Source organism: Phoca vitulina, unplaced genomic scaffold (assembly GCF_004348235.1).
Source record: "Phoca vitulina isolate PV1807 unplaced genomic scaffold, GSC_HSeal_1.0 scaffold8, whole genome shotgun sequence".
Classification (NCBI taxonomy): Eukaryota; Metazoa; Chordata; class Mammalia; order Carnivora; family Phocidae; genus Phoca; species Phoca vitulina.
In genome coordinates, this window is record NW_022589711.1 from 21,071,675 (window position 1) to 21,096,607 (window position 24,933).

Genomic DNA, 24,933 nt, shown 5'->3' on the forward strand with positions numbered 1-24,933 from the left:
GGTTTCTTTGTATTTATGGGTCTGTTTCTGCTTTTTGTTTGTTTTATTATTTTAAGATTCCACATATAAGTGAAATTATATAGTTTTTATCTTTGTCTCACTTAGCATAATATCCTCCAGGTATGTTGTTGCAAATGACAAGATCTCATTCTTTTTTATTGCTGAGTAATATTCCATTATATATATTTATATTTATAAATATGTATGTATATACACACACATACACACATAACCATCTTCTTTATCCATACATTTATCGATTGGATGTCCCTAAATTTTTAAAGTGAGTTTTTCAACCAATTGTTTTGATTAACTGGACAGGTTTTCATAGTTTTTGAGCAATATTTTTTGATATATAGACATCCTTGGAAAATCCCCTTCATAATTAATGACAATTTTCAATGGGGAAAGAAGAATAGTATACTTTTAACAACAGCAAAAAGAGAATGGTATATTTTTATGGTATTATCCTAATAATAATATTAGGGCTTATGGTATAAAGTCATTACTGAAAAAAAGAAAACTTTCAGAATAATGTCTATGTCATTTCTCATTAATGTAGTGTTCTAAAGATCACAACATTAAGTGTATTTGTGAAAATTAATACTGTGTCCTTGATTTGGTTAGTTATATCTCAAGGTGAAATAGTCATGAAGAGCTCAACTTTACAAAATAGGTTACTGAGTATACTACAGATAGGTAAGAAATAGTGAGTAGTGACCTAAATCTGAAAGCCGTCTACCCAATTACTTCTACTTGCAACATCTTTCAAAAACTAGTTAAAGGGGCGCCTGGGTGGGTCAGTCGTTAAGCGTCTGCCTTCGGCTCAGGTCATGATCCCAGGGTCCTGGGATCGAGCCCCGCATCGGGCTCCCTGCTCGGCGGGAAGCCTGCTTCTCCCTCTCCCACTCCCCCGCTTGTGTTCCTGCTCTCACTAACTCTCTCTCTTTGTCAAATAAATAAATAAAATCTTTAAAAAAAAAAAAAAAAAAAAAAACTAGTTAAAAAAATCAACTAACCAATGAACAGAAAAAGCAACCCAAGGAGAGAGTGTGATGGTTAATTTTATTTGTCAAATTGGCCAAAGAACCCATATATTTGAATACCACCCAGATGTTGTTGTGACGGTATTTCCTAGCGGAGATTAACATTTAGTTCCCTTTACTTTGAGTAAAGTAAATTACTCTCCATAGTGTAGGTGGGCCTTATCCAGTTATTTGAAGTTCTTAACAAAAAAAGGCTAACGTCACCTGAGAAAGAGGGAATTCTGCCTCCAGTCTGTCTTCAGATTGAAACCACAACATCAACTCTTCCCTGGGTCTCTGGGCTGCTGACGTACACTGCAGATTTTGCACCTGTCAGCTTCCACAATTCTGTGAGCCAGTTCCCTTAACTTCTCCCCCACCCTCTCTTCTCTCTTTCTATATATATATACACACAACCTGTTTTGTTTGGAGAACCTGACTAATTCAACGGCTATCCTCGTTTTCCTTAGCTATATGCATATGTTCATGTTTCATCTCCTTTGCTACTAATTCTTATATGCTGTTATATTAATCTCCATTTATTTTATTTACATCTATCACAAATTAAAGTATAAAATTCCCTACAACTGAGATAGTATATAATACCACTTTTATATCTGAGTTTATTCCATTTTTTAACTACACAGGTAGAATGCCAATATATGTAAAAAATAATCCTTTTGCTTTTTATTTTGCTACTGACTCTTGTGAATAAATATGAAGCATCCCGATACATTAATAAACCTCAAAAAGTATGTGTCTGAGTATGTGTGTTAGGAAAGAAAAATGAAGTAATACCAATAGTAGCCGTTTCTAATGACTCTCAAAAGAACCAAAAACTAAATGAAATGTTTGTCCTGTATCTGTCCATGAGTGTGCTTAAAAGATGTATTACAGCTCTGTTTATCATGATTAGTATCATGTCATAATATTTTAGATTGTTTTCAATTCAATTTAAAGAAAGAACAATGCCATATCTATTTTAAGTATACTGTTGTTTTGTACCGAAAGTCAATATAGGTAGGTTTACTTTTACTGCCAGTTTATTTTTAATGAGAATATTTCAGTGACAACCACAGTAGGATATTCTGATTGTCTTCAAATTAGGGGAAGAAATTGTACTTCATAATTTACTTTTGCCTCTCTACTTCAGAGAATATCCTTTGTTTCTTAGAACTACAGTTTCCTATAAATGATGATCTTCATCTTTCTTTAAATTTCTAAGAGGCAAAGACTAACTGGAAGTTTGTATTCACCTATTTTATTTTCATGGGAATTACTTGAGACAGAAGTTTCTTTCTCTTTTTCTTTTTTTATTGGCAAATTCACAAATTGAAGCAAATCAAATCAATTTCTAAAATATAGGAGGATAAAATATAGACATAAATCCACTGAACACACATATAACTAATATACACACTCTGCCCATATTCTGAATGATTTCAGCTAACACTACTCCTCTGTCCATAGGCACATGTAATGTCAATGCAGGCACTTGGAGACTTAGCTGTCTTCTTCTTTTTGTTCTTCTTTTTTTCTCTAGGCTCTGCAACTTTTAAGTTTTTCATTGACTCCACTAAGCTTCTCTTGAGCTTTCTAGGTTTGACAAAGTTGTCCTCTGGCATGTTTTTGCCAGCTCTCATGGCTCATAGTGCAATTTAAGCCTCTGTTGCACACTATTGTAAATCCAGGTAATGAAAGCCACAAACTTCTCACAAGCGTTATAAAGCTGACATCTGTCAAGATAAATATTGTGCAGTCAGCAAGGAGGGGATGGCTTAGATGGCTTAAACAGTTAACCTTGATATTTCATTTGAGAAGGCTTTAGATGCTCCTTCAAAGTATGGTGGTCTGCATACGTTCTTATGTAAAATCTGCAGATCACTTTCATGTTGTTAATAAGTAATAGTTTAAGTTTTTAAAAACATATTTGTGTTTTGGAGAAAAAAGGATGAATTATTTCCTAAGCCCACTATTTAAAAACATGGTATGATTTTCTGGGTAAGTTTTATTTTTTTTTAATTTATTTACTATTTTATTATAATATTAATACCTATTGCTTAAATAAAATATATTCATATGTTAAAGTATACACATGAGGAATATCACAAACCTTTCTTTGTTGTTTAGTAATACTTTATGTTCCTTTAATATTCTTTTATTTTTACATTGAACACTATATGCAAATTTGCATCTTCTTATATTTCAGTAAAATTTATGTCATAAACATTTTCATGTTAATGATGTTAACATAACTAGCTAACTAAATTCTAGCATGAAGTTACCATATAGCTTTCTGGCTATTACTAACAGTGTTCATAGAGTGCTTTAATTACAACTAATAAAGCAACTGTACAAATAAGCTCTAACACTGACCATTTCTTATGGGTCAGACTATTTCCTATATGATGTATATAATCCCATTTAATTCTAACAATCATCTAGTCATATTATTATGTATTACATAAATTAAGTAATATACAAATAATTATATAAATACAATAACCATTATATTATTATGTTTTCTCTATGTTATAGACAACGAAGCCAAAGATTAGAGGAGTAAAATAAAATGGTTGAGACAACACAGCCAATAAGGGCAAAACCTGGCACTTGAATACATTCTTGTAAACATCTTTAGAATTAGTTCTTGTAATACCCCATCATAATACCACTATGTAACAGGAAAATGAAGACTGATTTTTAGTTATAGCACACAGGCTATGAGAAGATTATTCTTTCACTCTATCCTACTCCTTTAGTATATCCAGAGAACACTGTAGAAACAGAACACTGATCACTATGAAAAGAAATTACAACTGATTATATAAGAATAAAGAGACAAATTTTGGTCATTCCCCTTGAGCACAGAAAAAAAACTAAAAGAATATGCTTTTTGCCCAGGTATAAGCCAAACGAAATGAGAATGCTGTAAGAATTATAGTCTCTCTTATCAAGCAGTGAAACACCAAAGATCGAGAGTAGACCAGAAGAAATGTTATTGACATAGACATGCTTTTTATCACTATTTTTTAAGGAGGGAAATACTGAAAACTGGTTTGGAACCCATAAAATCCTTTAGAATTTTTCCATATAAGTATGTGTATAATGATTAAGACCCATATTCTACATGTGTAAATCTTTTGGTATACCTGTGTGTGTGTGTGTGTGTGTGTGTGTGTGTGTTTAAACGGTAACTAACAAGACTTAATTATTCTGTTTATTTTTGTAGGGAGATTGGGAATAAAAGAAAGAACCTGTCATTAGAGTCTAAATTGTGGTACTCTCATCTATCACTTTATTGTGAGAAAGAATAAGGAAGAACTTGATGACGTCAGACTGAGTAACTCTGGGGGGTGGAGTTGGGAGGAAAAGCTAATATAGTATGCTCTTGCTCTTTACTATAAGGAGCTAAATAAGATTAACATACATATTTAATTTCTCAAGAGAAACAAGAATGAAATATGAACTATTTAATTTTATATAAAACTTAGAAAAAGGGGAATACAGAGAAGTAGTTACATTTATATGATTTTGACTTTGAACCATATTTCTTTTACATTTCCAAAAATGAAATTCACCCACAAAAATAGGAAAATACCTTAAAAAGTAGGAAAAATAGGGGTACCTGGGTGGCATAGTCCATTGAGTGACCAACTCTTGGTTTCAGCTTGTGTCCTGATCTCAGGGTTGTGAGATCCAGCCCTGTGTCAGGCTCTTTGCTTAGTGGGGAGTCTGTTTGGGATTCTCTCTCCCCCAGCTGTGCTCATGCGCTCTCTCTCTCTCTCTCTCTCTCACATAAATAAATAAATCTTAGGAAAATAGGAAAAATAAATGCAAAATTAAACACAAACATTAGAAAGTAAGTCCAACTCTACATTAAATTGATAATACAGCTGTAAGGCATAAATAATATTTCAAGTAACTTTAACACAGTTCTCTATATGGATTTGAATATATATATATATTTATATATGTAAACAAAATGAACTATAAATATACTTTTAGTACATTTTCAGTAAAAATGCACAATAGGTTTATTGTTAGTAATAATGTTGACAATGTAATTTTAAGCTACATTAAAGTACATTCTTTTAAACTACAGTAAATGTATTATAAATGAATTTAAAATTATTCCATAATGTATGTTATAAAAAAGTATGTAAATATACTGAGGTTATTTAGAACTAGTTTTAATAGTATAAAAGTATTAAATAAAATAGTTTTTATAGCATAAAAGTACTAAATAAAATAAATAAAAACCTTGTTAAATTTGAGTTAGAAATAAGAATGTAAGTTGTAATTTAAAGTGTATATATTCCCTGGTTTTTTGCTACTGAAATAACCTAGAAACAGTGACCTCCCAGGAGTAATATGTACGTGTAGCACCCAGATCTTGATTCTAAAAACCATTCTCCAATATAATGAAGAGGTGAGACTTGAAGAAATAGCTATTTCCAAGTCTGAGAACAGGGAAAATAGAGAAAATGAAAAATGCACACAAGGAACTGATCAAATATGAATGTATTCATATCAAAAGGACACAGGAATGGGGTTGTCAATTTGTGTGGAAAACTATATATATATTCATATACATATATATGTGTATATTTCTTATATATGTTTATAATATATATAAATGCTTTGTTTTTTCAATGCTATACATCTTAAAAACTTGATTAGTTCTTCCAGCATGAATAATATGGTATCAACTTTAATTTTGGCATATATACTTAGTTGATCTTTCCGTTCTGTTTATTTTTAAACTTTTTGTATCATTTTGTTTTAAAATCCTATTGTGCAAAAATATATAGCCTTAGAGAGGAGACAGTAAGATTCCAATAGGAAGGTAGTGTGTTTTAATCAGTAGGCTTAAACCATTCATATGTGTACTGATTTTTGATGAGTTTAAATATATTTCTTATTTTTGTTTTATGTTGTCTTATTTGTCATTTTATTTGCTTGTTTTATATGTGCCATTTCCTACATTTTGGTGATTTTAGTTTTCATTGCTTCATTCTGTTAAAATATTTAAACCTACATATTCTACTTCAAAATTTTCTTATTAATTTTATGTACATATTTGACAGATAACATTAAACTTAAATTTTCTAATAAAAGCTGAAGTTTAATATGACCAGTTTTACTCTCTGCAAGGACATTAGTACCTATTTAATTTTATCTCCTTTTTTTCATCCTCTTTTCCTATAGACACACAGACATACACACACATACATACACATATACACACACCATAACACAAAACCTTGTTATTGTTTTCATCTAGGTTGTAGTTTAATTTTTAACCAAAACACTTCTTTAAAACAATTACTACTTATTTAGATATATTGCAAGACATATTTGTGGTAGTAAATTCTTGAATAGTATTATTCAAATGCCAGTAAGCTAATTAAATAATTTACAGAAATAGAGCATATCAAGAATGGAATATTTTTTAAAGATTTATTTATTTATTTTAGAGGGGGCAGAGGGAGAGAGAGAAAATCTCAAGCAGACTTCCTGCTGAGAGTGAAGCCTGATGTGAGGCTGGATCCACGACCCCGAGATCATGACCTGAGCCAAAATCAAGAGTCCCATGACTGACTGAACCACCCAAACATCCCAAGAATGGAATATTTTGTTGTAATTAATAGTGAAGCGATTTATCCACATCAGCATATATTTAAAATACTCAAAATATATTGTAAAGTGAAAAAATTAATTTATATGAAGATATGTATTTTAGGATACCATTTTATTCAACTTCTATCAATAGTTATGTCTAGAGAGATGCCTCAGTAGATAAACAGGTAGGTATATATACCTAAACACACTTATCTTCTGAAAATAGGCACCATTATTTTATAAACACATTTGCCTTTATTGATGGGAACTGGTACAACATATTACATATACATTTGTAATGTTGAAATTTTGCCATGTTTATGTAATATGTAAAGAAAACATATTCAAAATGTCTACCATAAAGTGACAATTTTAAAAGAAGTTCTTACAGTCAATGGTTATATGCTACATGGGCATCTGGGCAAAAGTTATTTAAAAAAATTAATTCATTGATAAAGAAAAATATATGTTCCTAAAATAAGAAGAGTTGAATCTTCACGATCAGTGAAATGTGATTTGCCTATAATTTTGTCATCTTTAATTTTTGCAAAACATTTAAAAATAATTTGATGGAGAATATGAGAAAAATGTTACTGAGGTGAAAATTGGTGCTTAATGGCAATACATATATCAACCTTCAGTTGGTATGAGACAGTGTAATTAATCATTGGTACAGAGTTTTAGCAAGTTTATGTGAGTTCCAAGTAAGAATATGTTTAACGATACTCTGCCCTTTATCATAAGAAATGTATTTCTTCTGTTTTTATTTTCCCTTCAATTCAATATTAAGAATTATGTTGACTTGAGGGACACCTGGGTGGCTCAGTCACTTAAGTGTCTGCCTTCGGCTCAGGTCATGATCACAGGGTCCTGGGATTGAGTCCCACATCGGGCTCCCTGCTTAGCGGAGAGCCTGCTTCTCCCTCTCCCACTCACCCCTGCTTGTCCTCTCTCTCTTTCTCTGTCAAATAAATAAATAAAATCTTTTAAAAAAATTATGTTGATTTGAGTTTCTGAGGATCATGTCTTTGGGTCAGGATTTCTGATCCAGAGACAATGGCCCCAATGGGATGGAGCCTGAAGGGGTCATTGAGAGTAACTGAAATGAGATTGACAGCTTTGATGACACGAACTTCTCTGAGTCCCTTCTCTGTGGCATCTATGCCTATGGTTCTGAGAAGGCTTCTGCCATCCAGCATTGGGCCATTCTTCTTTGTATCAAGGGTTATGATGTGATCACTCAAGCCCAATCTGGGACTGGGAAAACAGCCACTTTTGCCATGCCGATTCTGCAACAGATTGAATTGGATCTAAAGACTACACAGGCCTTGGTCCTGGTGCCCAATAGAGAGTTGGCTCAGCAGATACAAAAAAGGTAGTCATGGCCTTGGAGGATTACATGGGTGCCTCTTGCCATGCCTGCCTTGGGGGGACCAATGTACATGCTGAGGTCAGAAGCTGTAGATGGAAGCTCCCCATATCATCATGCATACCCCAGATCATGTGCTTGATATGCTTAACTGGAGATATCTGTTTCCCAAATATATCAAGATATTTGTACTGGATGAAGCTGATAAAATGTTAAGCCATGGATTCAAGGACCAGATCTATGACATATTCCAAAAGCTCAACAGCAACACCCAGGTGGTTTTGCTGTCAGCTACAATGCCTTCTGGTGTGCTTGAGGTGACTAAAAAGTTCATGAGGGACCCCATTCAGATTCTGATCAAAAAAGAGGAACTGACCCTGGGGAGGGTATCTGCCAGTTCTATATCAATGTGGAATGAGAAGAATAGAAGCTGGAGACTGTGACTTGTATGAAACCCTGACCATCACTTAGGCAGTCATATTTCTCAACACTTGAGGGAAAGTTGATTGGCTCACCAAGAAGATGCACACCTGAGACTTCACCATGTCCACCATGCACAGAAATATGGACCAAATGGAATAAGATGTTATCATGAGGGAGTTCTGCTCTGGCTCTAGCAGAGTATTGATTACCACAGACTGGCTGGCCAGAGTCATTGATGGACAGCAGGTTTCTTTAGTCATCAACTATGACCTTCCCACCAACAGGAAAACTATATCCACAGACTCAGTCAAGGTAGACAGATATGGCTATAAGGGTGTGGCTATTAACATGGTGACAGAAGAAGAAAAGGGGATTCTTCAAGATGTTGAAACCTTCTACAACACCTTCATTGAGGAGATGCCTCTGAATGTTACTGACCTCATTTGGGGTTGTCTTGGTACCTAGCCCTACCTAGGGTTCAGTCTGTGGAGAGCTAAAGAGGAGCAGGAAAGGGGAGGGTAGAGAGCCAAGGGATGGACTCTTCTCATTTTTTTTTTCTTTTTCTTTGAATGAGTGTCACTTTTTGAGGCAAAAAAAAAAAATTATATTTATTTCATTACATAGGCTATACTTATCAATATAAACAGCAAACTTTTTAATACATTTTATAAATTAAAAGAAAACAACATGTTTGGCATCAAAAAACAGTATTGGTTGAAGTTTATCTATTGCATACATTATAAATAATCTTAGAATAACCTCACGGATTTTTTTCCTTTTTTTTCTTTTCATTTTCATGAGTGTGTGTTTGCAAAATCTATTTTATTTTTTTAAAGATTTATTTATTTATTTGAGAGAGGGAGAAACTGAGAATGAGTGAGCATGACCAGGAAGGGCAGAGGGAGACGGAGAGAGAATCCTAAGCAGACTTTGCACTGAGCATGGAGCCCCACATGGGGCTTCATCTCACAACACTGAGATCATGACCTGAGCCAAAACCAAGAGTCAGACGTTTAACCAAGTGTACCACCCAGGTGCCCCTACAAAATCTATTTTAAAAAGAAAACCATATCAGTTTCATTTGCCCAGAATGAGGGATGGAGATTATCATTTACAGTCACTTTCTATATTTTACTGAAGTAGAATGACATATAATATCCTATTAGTTTATATCAATAGTACATCATTGTAAGTCAATATTTTTATCCATGATGAAATGATCTCCATAAGTCTAGTTACCACCTGTCACCATACAGTTATTACACTATCATTGACTATATTCCCTATGCTACGTATTATATCCCCATGATTTATTTATTTTAAAACTGGAAGTTTGTTCATCTTAATCCTCTTTACCTATTTTGCCCATCCCCCAACTTCTGGTAACCAACAGCTTCCTGTATCTATGAGTCTGTTTCTGTCTTGTTTTGTTTGTTTATTTTTAAATTCCACATACAACTGAAATCATACAGTATTTGTCTTTATCTGACTTATTTCACTTAGCATAAATACCTTCTAGGTCTATCCATGTTGTCTCAAATGGCAGAATCTCTTCCTTTTTTTTATAGCTAACAAATATTCTATTCTACACACATACACACTCACACACACACCCCACATCTTCCCTATTCATTGGTCTATTGATGCACATTTAGGTTGCTTCCATGTCTTAGCTATTGTAAATAATACTGCCATAAGCACAAGGGTGCATACAGATTTTTGGATTGGTGTTTTTATTTCCTTTGTATAAATCCTCAGAAGTAGAATTGCTGGATTGATTTTTAATTTTTTGAGGAACTTCCATACTGTTTTCCATAGTAGATGAATCAATTTACATTGCTACAAATAGCATATGAGGTTTTTCTTTTCTCCACATTCTTGCCAGCACTTGTTACTTTTTGTCTTTTTGATAATAGTCAATCCAAGAGGGAAGAGGTGGTATCTCACTCTAATTTTGATTTGCATTTCCTTGATTATTAGTGCTGTTAAGAATTTTTTCATGTGCCTGTTGGCCATCTGTATGGTTTCTTTGAAAAAGTATCTATTCAAGTCCTCCCCCCATTTTTTAATCAGGTTGTTTGTTTTTTGGTATTAAGTTGTGCAAGTTCTTTATGTATTTTGGATATTAACCCTTTATTGAATGTATGATTTGCAAATATCTTCTCCCATTCAGTATTTTGCCTTTTAATTTTATCGTTTCCTTCTCTGTGCAAAAGCTTTTTAGTTTGATGTAATACGATTTTTTTTTATTTTATTTTAACTTTTGCTGCCCTTGCCTGAGTAGGTCCAAAAAGTAGTGCTCACACAGATGTTAAAAAGTTTCCTGCCTATGTTTTCTTCTAGGAGTTTTATGGTTTCAGATCTTACATTCAAGTCTTTAATCCATTTTGAATTTATTTTTTAAAGTTATAAAACAGTGGTCCCGTTTGATTCTTTTGCACATAGCTATCCAGTTTTTCCAGTACCATTTATAGAAGAGACTATCTTTACCCTACTAAATATTCTTGCATCCTTTGTCATAGATTAATTGGTCATGTATGTGTGGGTTTATTTCCAGGCTCTTTATTCTATTCCATTGGTCTATGTGTCTGTTTTTGTGCCAGTCCCCCACTGCTTTGATTACTGTAGCTTTGAAATACAGCTTCAAATCAGACAGCACTATATATATAGCTTTGTTTTCTTCTCAAAATTGCTTTAGCAATCTGGGATCCTTTCTGGTTCCATACACATTTTAGGATTCTTTTTCTTTGTTCTATGAAAAATACCATTGATATTTTGATGAGAACTGTATTGAATCTGTAGATTGCTTTTGGTAGTATACACATTTTAATAATATTATTTCTTCCAATGCATGAGCACAGTGTATCTTTTCATTTATTTGTGTAATCAATATCTCCCATCAAGATCATCTAGTTTTCAGCATACAGGCTTACCTCATATTATTGCACTTTTCTTTATTGCACTTCAGAGATGCTGTATTTAGTACAATTGAAGGTTTGTGGCAATCCTGCATTGACAGGTCTATTGGTGCCATTTTTCCAGCAGTATTTGCTCACTTTGTGTCTCTGTCATATTTTGGTAATTCTCACAATTTATCAAAATTTTTAAATATTATTATATTTATTATGGTGATCTGTGATCAGTAATTACCACTCCCTGGAAGGTCAAATGATGGTTAGCATTTTTGAGCAATAAAGTATTTTTAATTAAGGTATATACATTGTTTTTTAGACAGAATGTTATTGCACACTTCATAGAATACAGCGTAGTGTAAACATAACTTTTTCATGCAGTGGGAAACCAAACAATTAATTTGATTCACTTTATTGCAATATTCACTTTATCAACAGCAGTCTGGAATCAAGCCCTCAGTATCTCTGGGGTATATCTGTACAGGTGTTCCACCTCCTTGGTTAAATTTATTCCAAGGTATTGAATTCTTTTTGATACAATTATAAATGGGATTTTTTTCATAATTTTTCTTGCTGATAGTTCATTATTAGTATATAGAAATGCAACCAATTTCTGCATGTTAATTTTGTATGCTGCAACTTTAATGAATTCAATTATTAGTTCTAATAGTTTTTTGATAGAATCTTTAGGGTTTTATATATATAATACAATGTTCTCTCCACATAGTGACAGTTTTATTTCCTCCTTTCTAATTTGGATGTCTTTTACATTTTTCTTGTCTGTTTGCTGTGGCTAAGACTTCTCATCTTATGTTGAATACAAGTGGCAAGACTGGGCATCCTTGCCCTCTTCATGATCTTAGAGGAAAAGCTTTTAGCTTTTTACCATTAAATATTATGATCTCTGGGTTTCTCATTTATGGCCTTTATTATATTGAGGTATGTTCCTTCTCTACCCCCTTTGTTGATGGTTTTTATCATAAATGCATGTTGAATCTTGTCAAATGTTTTTTCTGCACCTAATGAGATGATCATATTTTTATCATCCAATCTGCTGTTGAGAGGTCTCCAGAGTACGTTGTGCCAAGGTCACATTGGCAAGATGGCTCTACCTAGTGTGGACTAGGAGCCCAGGGCTTGCTGGGGGAGCCCTAAAAGCCTAGCTAGAGTACCTGGACCCTGCTCCTGTTTACACTATTAACGTGGAAGGGAAGCATACAAAATGATGCTTGCTGGAGCCTCTGACCCTGAAGAGAGTTCCAGCTGTTCCCTACCTGTTTGTGTGACCTCTAGGATTAGTAAAATGATTTCCTTTATTTATGGTCCAGGTGACCTTTAAACCACCTTTTTTTTTTTTTTTTTGCTCATCCCGAGTGTGGGCACGTCTGTGCACAGGCCTCCCAGTGATATCCCTCCCTACTGCAGGTCATAACATGGGGGGTAGGGGTGCCAACACTACCATGTCTTCATCTCTCCTATCCTTTTCTATGTGTAGCCTCTGTTGTTGGTTATGCAAAAGCTGTTCGGTCAGCCTCAGCTCTTCAGAAGAAATTCCTCTATATGTGTGTATATATTTGGTGTGTCTGTGGAGGGCGTGAGTTCAGGGTTTTCTTATGCTACCATCTTGGACGGCCTCCTACCCACAGTCACTTTCTATTGACATTTTCAATGAGCATTAAGCAACTAAACCTTACTCTAAACTTAATCACCAATTAGGGAGCTTCATTTATGCTTTGATACTAGTTATGCTAAATATAAGTATGTCTCTGTCCTCCCCTGTAAATTTAGATTAAGAAATAATACATCTATGTAAACATATATGTTCTCCACTTATTATAAGACATTTACACATGTTGTGAATCATTATGCTGCCAGTCATTATATGTTATGGAAAAATAAAAAAATTTATTATCACCAATAGATATGGAAGGTATTTAACATAATATTTTAAATGCATATTTTTTGACAATTTAAAATTTTCATTTATTTAGTTATTTGACATATTGTTCTATTAAGGAGTCAGGCAAATTTCAGTTATAAACATTAATAACTATAATAATTACTTTAAAGTAAACTTAACCAGCACACTGTTATCATATTACTTCTTTGCTACAGTCATTTAGCTAAATGTAAAAATGACAAAAATGACCCTTGGATTTCTTTGTTTATTCAAAATTCTCCAGATATTTGCTGGAAAGACCATTAGTTATGGTCCTGAGTTTTAGTCCAAGTCCTATCACCCACAAATTTGATATATGTGTGCTTATTATTAATATATAATTTTTATTCTCCATTTGCTTTCAAAGAAAAGAAAATATTAATATATTAATATTATAATTATATATTAATTATATTTTTAACTGTGAGAAGACCAGCTGAGAATTAAGAAGATAATATATATGTTATGAAATACCATGTGAATGTCAATTATTATTTGATAATGTAACAGTGTATTTTTTGTATGTTTTCCTTTCATTCTGTCTCTGATATTCTCTTATTGTCCTAAATTTTATCTACCTAAACAGTTAACTTATCTTTGTATGAATGCTGGGATATTTGTCTGTTTCTTTCTTTTAGATATTGTAAAGAAAGCCTGATATTGGTTATTAAAGGGAAACAAATAATTTTTCCCCTATTGTTCTGAAGAAAAGATTCTCGGAAGCCATAGTCTTGGTTTCAAAGGGGAAAAAACACTTTATTGATATTATAAAAAATCTAATAGAAACAGAAAGAAGAAAAGGGATATCTACACAGAGATGAGGGCAAAAGTAAGCAGTAAAGGAAAATAAGACAGAGTTACATCAAATCGGGTACTTAAAACATCCAACCTCATTAGCTGGAGAAGCCAGGGGGAGACTGCCAGGCTGGAGTCCTGATTGAGAGGTCTGGGTGGAACGCCTCCTCTCAGGGAGACTTCCAACTGACCGTCCCCATAAGGGCCATATTTATAGGGCAAATTGAAGGGGTCTGAAATTAAACATTTGTTTGCCTTTGTGCAGTTTGGAGGAAGCTGCCTTTCTATGTTATCATGTCTTTACATCTTCAAGGAGCCTGGGCTAGGCGTGCTTGCCTCCCCTCCTGGATTCCAACGTGAGAGGGGCGGCGGGCCAGGCCAGCCTGGAGCAGGAGGGGATGCAAAGCAAGATTTACAGCTCTTGGTGTCCAGACCATAAGGGCCAGTTCTGACCTGAAGGCCAGCTAACATCAACTAACCAGGCTCCAGAAATCACTTATGCAGCACAAGTCTCACAAACAACATTCTTTAACTTGCCTGTGTATGTGCTGGTCTGGTGGTCAGTTATGAAGGACAAATCATAGAAACCTCCAACCATGCAATACACCTATGGGCATGTGAACCTAAACCAAAAAGTCTATGACAAAGATTTGCTGAATTCACTTATTCTTGGTGGTGGTGGTGGTAGTGATGTGTGTGTGTGTGTGTGTGTGTGTGTGTGTGTGTGTATGTGTGTGTGTGTGTATGTTTTACCCCTAGCAATAGACACAGTGTTTAATAAATGGTAACTGCTTCATAAATACTGTATTGATTGGAAACAAATAGATCCATATGAGCCTTCTTTATAGCCCAGATTTCTGTGCATGGCTGTATGAATTACCATTTATAAGCACAAGTTACTGTTAACATTTATTGAGCACTTATTATATGTCATAAGTTTTTCCTAAGCATTTGATTCTGGTAGTCAGTAGTAGCGTCAAAATTTAAATCCGAGCATTTTGGTTCAGAACCAATTCTTAACCACCACACAATGCCGTCCTCTAACATTAATTAACCGAGTGAATATAGATTTTGTGAGACTGCTATTCTGTTAAGAAATACTTTCAAATGGATGAGTTTTGATCTACATTTTAAAGAAAATAAGAACAAGAAAGGTGAATCTGGTTTGTGAGTCATCTCTGGGGTTTGTGAGGATAATTTTTACAAAGGCACAGGGAAAGCATATACATTTATTTGAAGACAAGATGAGCATTCATGAGGGGGACAGACGATGCAGAATCTAGGAAGAAAATAAGCTCAAACTTGATTTTTTTTTAATTTAATTTTATTATGTTATGTTAGTCACCATACAATACATCGTTAGTTTTTGATATAGTTTTCCATGAGTCATTGGTTTCTTATAACACCCAGTGCTCCATGCAATACGTGCCCTCCTTAATACCCATCCCCAGGCAAACCCATCCCCTGAGCCTCCTCCCCTCTAAAACCCTCATTTTGTTTCCCAGAGTCCATAGTCTCTCATGGTTCGCTTCTCCCTCCAATTTCCCCCGCTTCATTTTTCCCTTCCTTCTCATGATGTCCTCCATGCTATTCCTTGTTCCACTAATAAATGAAACCATATGATAATTGACTTTCTCTGCTTGACTTATTTCACTTAGCATAATCTCCTCCAGTCCCATCCATGTTGATGTAAAAGTTGGGTATTCATCCTTTCTGATGGCTGAGTAATATTCCATTGTATATATGGACCACATCTTCTTTATCCATTCCTCTGTTGAAGGGCATCTCGGCTCTTTCCACAATTTGGCTATTGCAGACATTGCTGCTATGAACATTGGGGTGCATACAGCCCTTCTTTTCACTACATCTGTGTCTTTGGGGAAAATATTCTGTAGTGCAATTGATGGGTCATAGGGTAGCTCTATTTTTAATTTTTTGAGGAACCTCCACACTGTTTTCCAAACTGGCTGTACCAACTTGCATTCCCACCAACAGTGTAAGAGGGTTCCCCTTTCTCCACAACCTCTCCAACATTTGTTGTTTCTTGCCTTGTCAATTTTTGCCATTCTAACTGGTGTAAGGTGGTATCTCAATGTGGTTTTGATTTGAATTTCCCTGATGGCTAATGAAGATGAACATTTTTTCATGTGTCTGTTAGCCATTTGTATGTCTCTTTTTGAGAAGTGTCTGTTCATGTCTTCTGCCCATTTTTTGACTTGATTATTTGTTTTTTGGGTGTTGAGTTTGAGAAATTCTTTATAGATCTTGGATATCAGCCATTTGTCTGTAGTGTCATTTGCAAATATCTTCTCCCATTCTGTGGGTTGCCTCTTTGTTTTGTTGACTGTTTCCTTTGCCGTGCAGAAGCTTTTTATCTTGATGAAGTCCCAAAAGTTCATTTTCGCTTTTGTTTCCCTTGCCTGTGGTGACGTATCTTGAAAGTAGTTGCTGTGGCCGATGTCGAAGAGCTTACTGCCTGTGCTCTCCTCTAGGATTTTGATGGATTTCCGTCTCACATTGAGGTCTTTCATCCATTTTGAGTTTATCTTTGTGTATGGTGTTAGAGAATGGTCGAGTTTCATTCTTCTGTATATAACTGTCCAATTTTTCCAGCACCATTTATTGAAGAGACTGTCTTTTTTCCTGCTTTGTCAAAGATTATTTGACCATAGAGTTGAGGGTCCATATCTGAGCTCACTGTTCTGTTCCATTGGTCTATATGTCTGTTTTTGTGCCAGTACCATGCTATCTTGGTGATCACGGCTTTGTCATATAGCTTGAAATCAGGCAACATGATGCCCCCAGCTTTGTTTTTCATTTTCAACATTTCCTTGGTGATTCGGGGTCTTTTCTGATTCCATACAAATTTTAGGATTGTTTGTTCCAGCACTTTGAAAAATGTCATTGGAATTTTGATCGGGATAGCATTGAAGGTATAGATTGCTCTGGGCAGCATAGACATTTTAACAATGTTTATTCTTCCGATCCATGAGCATGGAATGTTTTTCCATCTTTTTGTGTCCTCTTTAATTTCTCTCATGGTTTCATGAGTGTTCTGTAGTTCCTAGAGTATAGATCCTTTACTTCTTTGGTTAGGTTTATTCCAAGGTATCTTATGGTTTTTGGTGCTTTATAAATGGAATTGATTCTCTAATTTCTCTTTCTGCAGTTGCATTGTTAGTGTATAAGAAAGCAACTGATTTCTGTGCGTTGATTTTGTATCCTGCCTCATTATTGAATTGCTATATGAGTTCTAGTAATTTGGGGGTGGAGTCTTTTGGATTTTCCACATAAAGTAACATGTCATTTGTGAAGAGAGAGTTTGACTTCTTCTTTGCCAGTTTGAATACCTTTTATTTCTTTTTGTTGTCTGATTGCTGAGGCTAGGACTTCTAATACTATGGTGGACAATAATGGCGAGAGTGGGCATCTTTGACGTGTTCCTGATCTTAAGGGAAAGGCTCTCATTTTTTCCCCACTGAGGGTGATATTCATAGATGGAATTTAATGAACTTGAGGAATGTTCCCTCTATCCCTTTACTCTGAAGAGTTTTGATCAGGAAAGGATGCTATATTTTGTCAAATGCTTTTTCTGCAACAACTGAGAGGACCATATGGTTCTGCTTGCTCCTGTTATTAATGTCGTTTATCACATTGATTGACTTGTGAATGTTGAACCATCCTCGCATCCTGGGGATAAATCCCACTTGGTCATGGTGGATGATACTTTTAATGTATGGTTGGATCCTATTAGCTAGGATTTTGTTGAGAATTTTGGAATCCATATTCATCAGGGATATCGGTCTGAAATTCTCCTTTTTGATGGGGTCTTTGCCTGGCTTGGGGGTTAAGGTAATGCTGGCCTCATAGAATGAATCTGGAAGCTTTCCTTCTGTTTCTATTTTTGAAACAGCTTCAGGAAAATAGGTATTATTTCTTCTTTGAATGTTTGGTAGAATTCCCCAGGGAATCCATCAGGCCCTGGACTCTTGTTTTTTGGGAGGTTTTTGATCACTGCTTCAATCTCAATACTGGTTATTGGCCTATTCAGGTGGGCATTTTGTCCTGTTTCAGTCTTGGTAGTTTATAGGTTTCCAGGAAGGCATCCATTTCTTCCAGGTTGCTTAATTTACTGGCATATTGTTGTGATAATAATTTCTAATAATTGTTTCTATATCCTTGGTGTTAGTTGTGATCTCTCCCCTTTCATTCATAATTTTATTAATTTGGGTCCTTTCTCTTTTCTTTTGGATAAGTCTGGCCAGTGGTTTATCAATCGTATTAATTCTTTCAAAGAACAGCTTCTAGTTTCATTGATCTGATCTACTGTGTTTTTGGTTTCTAATTCATTGATCTCTGCTCTAATCTTAATTATTTCTCTTCTAATGCGTGGCTTAGGCATTGTTTGTTGCTCTTTCTCCAGTTCTTTAAGGTGTAAAGTTAGTTGGTAAATTCGGGATTTTTCTATTTTTTTTTTTTTTTTTTTGAATGAGGCTTGGGTGGCTATGTATTTCCCCCTTAGGACTACCTTTGCAGTATCCTATAGGTTTTGGACCAAGGTGTTTTCATTCTCATTGGTTTCCATGAATTGTTTAAGTTCTTCTTTGATTTCCTGGTTGACCCAAACATTCTTGAGCAGAGTGGTCTTTAGCTTCCAAGTGTTTGAATTTCTGCCAAACTTTTTCTTGTGATTGAGTTCCAGTTTTAAAGCATTATGGTCTGAGAATATGCAGGGAATAATCTCAATCTTTTGGTATCGGTTGAGACCTGATTTGTGACCCAGTATGTGGTCTATTCTAGAGAAAGTTCCATGTGTGCTTGAGAAGAATGAGTATTCTGTTGTTTTAGGGTGGAATGTTCTGTATATATGTATGAGGTCCATCTGGTCCAGTGTATCATTCAAAGCTCATTTCTTTCCTGATTTTCTGCTTAGATGGTCTGTCTATTGCTGAGAGTGGAGTATTGAGGTCTTCTACAATTAATGTATTATTATCACTATGTCTCTTTATTTTGGTTAACAGTTGGCTTATGTAGTTGGCTGCTCCCATGTTGGGAGCATAGATATTTAAAATTGTTAGTTCTTCTTGTTGGATAGACCCTTTAAGAATAACATAGTGTCCTTCTGTGTCTCTAACTATAGTTTTTAGCTTAAAATCTAATTTGTCTGATGTAAGAATTGCTACCCCAGCTTTCTTTTGAAGTCTGTTGGCATGGAAGATGGATCTCCATCCCTTCAATTTCAGTCTGGATGTGTCTTTAGGTTCAAAATGAGTCTCTTGTAGACAGCATATGGATAGGTCCTATCTTTTTATCCAGTCTGCAACCCTGTGCCATTTTACGGGAGCATTTAGGCTGTTCACATTGAGAGTGATTATTGAAAGATATGAATTTATTGTCATCATGTTGCCTGTGAAGTCCTTGTTTCTATAGATTGTCTCTAAATTTCTGTTCTATATCACTCTTGGGGTCTTTCTCCTTTTATAGAACCCCCTTAATATTTCTTGCAGGGCTGGCTTAGTGGTCACATATTCTTTCAGTTTCTGCCAGTCTTGGAAGCTCTGCATCTCTCCATCCATTCTAAATGACAACCTTGCTGGATAAAGTATTCTTGGCTACATGTTCTTCTCGTTTAGTACCCTGAATATGTCTTGCCAGGCCTTTCTGGCTTGCCAGGTCTCTGTGGCTAGGTCTGACATTATTCTGATGTTCCTCCCTCTGTACATAAGGAATCTCTTCCCCCTAACTGCCCTTAACATGGTTTCCTTGGTTCTAAGATTTGTGAGTTTTACTATTCCATGCTGGGGCATTGGTCTGTTTTCCTTGATCTTGGGAATGGTCCTTTCTGCCTCTAGGACACGAATGTTAGTTTCATTCCCCAAATTAGGGAAGTTCTCAGCTATGATTTGCTCAAATATATCTTCTAGTCCTCTCTCTGTCTCTCTCTCCACCCCCTCAGAGTTCCCAATAATTCTGACACTGGAGCATTTCATGGCGTCACTTATTTCTCTAATTCTGTTATCATGGATTTTAAGCTGTTTCACCCAGGCCTCCTCTCTTTCCTTCCTTTCTATCAATTTGTCTTCTAGATCACTAATTTGTTCTTCTGACTGGTTTACCCTAGCTGTTAGATTATCTAGATTAGATTGGATCTCATTGATAGCATTTTTAAGTTCTGCCAGTTCAGCTTTCATTTCTGCCCTTAGAGACTCTATGTTGCCATTAATCAATTTCTCCATTCTAGCTATTGTCTTCATAACTGTTACCCTGAAGTTCATTTCTGACATCTTGGTTATATCTGTTTCCATTTGTAAATCTGTGGCAGAAGTCACAGTCTCTGAGTCTTTCGGATTTTGGGGATTCCTCCTTCTAGTCATTCTGTTCAGGGGTGGTTGAGGGAATGTACGGAGTCCAAATTATTGACCACAACCCAAGCAAGATGCACCTGTTTTTTAGGGAACTTAGGAGTGTCAGCCTCTTGTTCTCCCAGCCTGTCTTCTAGGGGAGGGGCCTGCTGCACTGTTACTCAGGCAACCCTGTCTGGGCAGAGTTGCCCTGCCCCCTGTAGTGGTAGATGGGCTCAGTAAAAACCGGTTTTGGGGGGCTTTTGTTCTCTGGCAGCTTTCCCTGGTGGCTTTCCACGTCTCTTCTGAGAGTCAGAGCAGAAGAGACCGTTCCATTCCTCTGCCTCGGAATGGAGAAATCACAGTCTGTTCTTCAGGCAGCCCTCCAGGCCATATTATCTCCGTTTCTGTCTGTGCTGCTATAAACTGCAGCATCCTGGGTTATGTGCCCCTCAGCAGCACTCCCAGTTCTTGCCTCCAGGTCGAGACATGTCGCTGCCCTTTGTGCTTCTAAAACTGCCAGCCACCCCCAGTTTGCATGTGCAGCCTGTCACTGCAGGTTTCTGTCTGGGGGGCTGCCCAAAAGTCCTTTCCCTATTGTGTGCCCTGTCCCTAGCGTGGGAGGCTTTCATGCACTGGCAGTACAGGATCCTGAAGTCTCCCTCTCCCTTCTGTTTATCTTCGGATATCTGCCCATGGAATCACAGCGCCCCACTTCGTACCTCGAAACCAACCTCCTGCAATATTCTTTGTTTTTTATTTAATTTAATTTTATTATGTTATGTTAATCACCATACATTATATCATTAGTTTTTGATGTAGTGTTCCACGATTCATTGTTTGTGTATAACACCCAGTGCTCCATTCAATATGTGCCCTCTTTAATACCCATCACCAGGCTAACACAACCCCCCACCCCCTCCCCTCTAGAAGCCTCAGTTTGTATCTCAGAGTCCATAGTCTTTCATGGTTTGTCTCCCCCTCTGATTTCCCCCCCTTCATTTTTCCCTTCCTGCTATCTTCTTCTTTTTTTCTTTAACATATAATGTATTATTTGTTTCAGAGGTACAGGTCTGTGATTCAACAGTCTTACACAATTCACAGCGCTCACCATAGCACATACCTTCCCCAATGTCTATCACCCAGCCACCCCATCCCTCCCTCCCCCCACCACTCCAGCAACCCTCAGTTTATATCCTGAGATTAAGACTTCCTCATATCAGTGAGATCATATGATACATGTCTTTCTCTGATTGATTTATTTTGCTCAGCATAATACCCTCTAGTTCCATCCACGTCGTTGCAAATGGCAAGATTTCATTCCTTTTGATGGCTGCATAATATTCCATTGTATATAAATATCATATCTTCTTTATCCATTCATCTGTCAATGGACATCTTGGCTCTTTCCATAGTTTGGCTATTGTGGACATTGCTGCTATAAACATCGGGGTGCACATACCCCTTCAGATCCTTACATTTGTATCTTTGGGGTAAATACCCAGTAGTGCAATTGCTGAGTTGTATGGTAGCTCTATTTTCAACTTTTTGAGGAACCTCCATACTGTTTTCCAGAGTGGCTGCACCAGCTTGCATTCCCACCAACAGTATAGGAGGGTTCCCCTTTCTCCGCATCCCCACCAACAACTGTCGTTTCCTGACTTGTTAATTTTAGCCATTCTCACTGGTGTGAGGTGGTATCTCATTGAGGTTTTGATTTGGATTTCCCTGATGCTGAGCGATGTTGAGCACATTTTCATGTGCCTGTTAGAAGAAAGTGCCTCCCAATATTTTAAAGAAATAAAAACTTATATGTGTACAAAAATAAGGGTTGATACGATGAAGGGACGTAATATGACTGTAAAGATGAAAATTATAGAAGATTTTATAAAAAGAATTGATAAGATAAGAAGTTGGTTGAAAAAAGAAAGAAGAGGAATTAAAAAAAAATAATAAAAGGGGGAGAGAATGTGATCAGGCAGGAGACTAGAACCAAGCCATACACTAGAGATTTAGGGTATATTTTGGTCTGTTAGAAGAAACTGTATCCCAAAATTTTTAAGAGAGAACAACTTATATATATATACCAAAAATAAGGTTAACTACTATGAAGTGATAGAATATGACTCTAAAAATGAAAAATAAAAAAGATTTTTAAAAAAAGGTATTGATAAGATGTTGGTTGAAAAAGGGAAAAAGAAAAATTCAAAAAAAAAGAAAAGAAAAAGAAAAAAAAGAAAATTAAAAAAATTAACTTTGAAAGACTAAAGAATCAGGGGGAAAAAAGTCATGAATTCTATGTGCTGTGTTCCCCTAGTGTTGGAGTTCTGCCATTCTCATTGATCGGTATACTTGGTCAATGAGACTGGCTGGCTGGCTGTTCTTGCTGATCTTCCTGGGAAGGGGCCTGTTGCAGTGATTCTCAAATGTCTTTGCCGGAGGTGGAATTGCCCCACCCTTGCCAAGGGGCTGGGCTCAGTAATCTGCTCGGGTTTGCTCTCCAGAGCTTTTGTTCCCTGCAAGCTTTTGTACAGCTTTGGAGGATGAGAGTGAAATGGCAGCCTCCCAATCTCTGCCTGGAGGAGCCAAGACCTCGGGGCCCCACTCCTCAGTGAACCCCCAGAGAAAAGCAGTCAGTCACTCCTGTCTCCCAGGTCTCTGGCTGCACTCCATGCTCACCCGGCCTGTGACCGAGTGTTTCTATCTCTGGTACACGACCCCCCTTTGGAGTCTCCAAACACAGCAGATCCCTGTGGTGCACTCCTGTGCTGCTCCTCCCGGGGAGAAGAAGGGGAGTATCCCCGGATCTGCCACTTGTTGGGTCCCTGCTGGAAGAACAGTGTCCTGACTGTGCCGCAGATCACAGTTTATGGCAACTCCAAGCTGAGAGCTCACGCCTCGGCTCCATCTCTGCAGCCGGCTTCCCTGCTCCAATACCTGGGAGCTCTGACACACTCAGGCACCCCCAGTCTTTCTGTGACCCTGAGGGTCCTGAGACCACACTGTCCCAGTGAGGTTTCCACCCCCTGCTTAGCCACTGGAGCGACATCCCTCAGCGGAGCAGACTTCTAAAAGTTCCAATTTTGTGCTCCGCTGCTCTATCACTTTCCAGTAGTGGCTGATGGAGGCTCCCTCCCCTCTGCTGTCTATCTTCCCGAATATTGCCTGGATTCACTTCTCTGCACATCCTACCTTCTAGAAAGTGGTTGCTTTTCTGTTCAGAGAGTTGCTGCTATTATTTTCTTTGATCTCCTGTTGAGTTTGTAGGTGGTCAGAATGGTTAGATCCCTATCTAGCTGAATTCCTGGGACCAGATGAGATTTAGGTCTCCTACTCCTCTGCCATCTTGCTCCTCCACCCTCCTGCAATATTCTGTTTGTGAAGATCCAGATATATCTTCTTACATCTCAGGATGATTTCATGGGTGTTCAGAGTGGTCTGGTAGATATCCAGTTCAATTCAAGGGACCGGTTGGAATAGGGTCCCCTACTCCTCTGCCATCTTTTCCTCCTCCTAACTTTGTCTAGAAGCAAAGGCCCTTATATGCAGGAATAATAAGAACAACATCTGCCTTGTTCATCAGTATATCCTTAGCACCCAGTAGTGCTTCACCCAACAGCATCAAACTTGATTTTTAAAGATTGTAGTTATCTTAAAGAAAAATTTCTAAAAACTTTCTAGGAGAAATGTTTGTGGTTTGAGGACTTTTGAAATTGAATTTTATGTAAAGTTCTTCTGACCTGTATAATATCAGACACATTTCTTAATACCATAGACCCTCAGTTACCTTATTTATCAAATAAGACTAATAACACATGCTTGATTTATGATTATCTGAGGATTAACTAAGAAAAGGAATGTAAAATATATAATTAAATGGTAAACAATAAATGTAAATACGATAATCTTGATTAAAAAAAAAAAATCTTATGTTGGTGTCCCAGGATGGTAGCAGAGTAATACATCCTAAATGAATGAATGAATGAACAAATGAATTTATTGGTTCATTAATTCATTTATCCATTCATTCCAAAATAACACACTTTCAAGAAGACTAATTTATTGCTTGTTATATAACAATTCCAAGGTGAGCTGCTTAGGCCAATGAGAAAGCTCTGTGTGTATTAGATACCTTATTCAAGGATCTAAGTTCCTTCTATGATATGGCTCCAGCATTCCATAGATTCTTCTTACTATCTGTGAGCCAACTTCCAGGAAGGAGAAAGAAAGTGCATGAAAAATACACACTTGTTCTGTTAAGGGCCCTGCACTGAAAGCAGTTCAGAGCATTTCAATTCACCTTCAACTGAATAGAATTAATCACATATCTCACTATGTGCTGAAGTGTACATCCATGATTCTATTATTATAAAAAAAAAAAAAAAAAGATGGTATAGTGATTTTTCTTAAAATCTGGCAGTCTGGGAAAAAGCTGAGTAATAAATTGAAATCACTTTAAACAAATTCCGACCCTGTATAGAGCAAATTTGATTCATTTCCTACC

At 36.4% G+C, this 24,933-nt stretch overlaps 1 pseudogene; it reads left to right on the plus strand.

Annotated features, from left to right (window-relative positions):
• Positions 1-7,672: 7,672 nt before the first annotated feature.
• Positions 7,673-8,758, plus strand: LOC116633509 (annotated as a pseudogene).
• Positions 8,759-24,933: the final 16,175 nt, after the last annotated feature.